Source organism: Triticum urartu, chromosome 2A (genome assembly GCF_056163025.1).
Source record: "Triticum urartu cultivar PI428250 chromosome 2A, HENAU_Tu73, whole genome shotgun sequence".
NCBI lineage: Eukaryota > Viridiplantae > Streptophyta > Magnoliopsida > Poales > Poaceae > Triticum > Triticum urartu.
In genome coordinates, this window is record NC_141874.1 from 58,984,204 (window position 1) to 58,986,371 (window position 2,168).

Below are 2,168 nucleotides of genomic sequence, written 5' to 3' on the forward strand. Positions count from 1 at the left end.
TCCCATGTGATACTGTTTTCATCGGGGTGCATGTGTAGGAAATTCTCCCACCATGACGCGGCTGCTCCCATGAGATAGTGAGGTGCATAAAGTACCTTCTCACGGTCTGAGCACTGTGCAATAATCAGCTTCCTCTCAATGTCTCGAAGCCAATCATCGGCCTCAAGAGGCTTATCAGTATGAGAGAACGTTGGGGGACGCGTCTTCTGTAATTCAGACAATTTAGAGTGCTGCTAATAAGGCTCATGATGATTCCCCATATTGATAACATGGTTCATCATTTCCTGGTGCTGCTGCTGGCTTTGCTCATAAAGTCTGCATACTTGAGTAAATGTTGTCTCACTGCCTTGCTGACTTGACTGTCCCTGTGTGAAGTTGTTGCTAGTCTGGGCACCATAATTTTCTTCCGGCGGGTTTGGCATGGAACGCGTCCAGGGACGAGGCATTTTTCACTCTGGGGTAATTTTGCAAACTCATGAGAAAATTGGGTCATAAAATAAATAATTTTGTAAAGACGGAAATTTCAAGAACTTCAACATTTTTCAAGAAAACACTAGATCGCACGTGGAGAAGGACCGCTCAGTACATATCTTACATGCAAACCATAATTATACAATACATCACTCAGGATGTGCGTACACATTCCTGACATGTTATTTAGGCTAGTGCACTTCTCCGAGATCCTACATGATGTGCAAACAAGCTACTACTCACCAAACCTATGTACATATAAACATATCATACAAGCTGGCACATCACACTGCTGCTAGGCGTGCTCAGTCAGAGATGGTGAAGACCTCCTTTGGTCTGCCGAGGGTAAGACCCAGTGGTGTTGGAGACTCAACCTCTTCCTCAATGATAGGCTCCAGGCGCGAAGTACTGGGTTGTGGAGCTGGCGCGGGTGTGGCAGGTGGTGCGGCTCTGACGGGAGTAGGAGCAATGACCTGGTCAAACTCCTCAGTGGTGGGCAGGCGACGAGCGGTGGCTAAGATGGCCGGTGTATATGATGCTGAGGACGAGACGAACATCAGTGGTGGTGCCATGTGGAGGAGCTCCCTCCTGTTGGCGGAGTAGCCATGGATGGAATCCATACGAGCAGCTACGAGGTCGTCCACGAGGTTGTCGAAAGCTGCCTCTAGTGCCTTGAGGTACTCAACAAGCATCTCAATAGCCTCATCTCTTTCTCCCCTGGTGCAAGCGAATGCATAGTGGCAAGTGTATGGCACGTGGCATGGGAGGTAGCGGTAGCGACGAGTCTTCATTGAAGGAAGAACATCCCGGAGACGAGCTATTGCCTCGCGGGCAGCCATCTGCATGGCATGCTTCTCCGTAGGCATGGCCCTCCCGACGAACCGGAAGCGGCGGAACTCGGCGCGTCCTCCCTTGAACTGAACTGCGGCCTGGTACATGGACAAACTGTCGCTGAGCTTGTGCCGGTAGAGTGTGAACTCCGGACGGACTGATGGCCCGATCGCGATCTTGGTGATGGAGATGAGGAGTTTGACAAACCCCTCAGGAACATTGGCGAAGACCTGTGACTCACAAACGTTGCCCGCCATCTACAAAAGTAGACAAAATCCCGAATAGTCAAATCATAAATTTATGATGACCAACAGAAAATTGCTACAATATGCAGAATAATAAAATAAGCTAATAACCGATTAGCGATTGCACCTAGTGGCTTCCTACAGTCAGCCTGGCTCTGATACCAAGTTTGTCACGACCGCCTTTCCAATAAAACATTTATTGAAAAGCCGACCCTTGTATTAACCAGTACAGAAGAATTCTTCTTACTCGCAGACAAAACCTTGATACAGAAATCCAGCAGTACTAATATTATACATGGTTGAGCTGAGGATGCTCAACAAATTATCACAAGCACGCCTATATCATACATAGAGACGGATATGACACAAGGGTATGGTGGCATAACTACTGACTCGTAATAGAGGTGGTGGTGGATATGTCACAGTGAGGTGGCTGACATGACTCTGAAATCTTACAGCTCATCAAGCGTCGGAGTGAGGCTTGATGATTTTTATTTGGGTGGCAGAAGCGTGTATAATACAATTGAACAACTCCAGGGTCGCACGGGACTGACTGGGACTCCTCTAGGCGTCGGACTCGCTATCGAACTCTTCATCCATAAGATCGCCTTTGTCAACATC

At 48.2% G+C, this 2,168-nt stretch overlaps 1 pseudogene; it reads right to left on the reverse strand.

Moving 5' to 3' along the window:
- Nucleotides 1-755: 755 nt before the first annotated feature.
- On the reverse strand, nucleotides 756-1,559 carry LOC147983726 (uncharacterized; annotated as a pseudogene).
- Nucleotides 1,560-2,168: the final 609 nt, after the last annotated feature.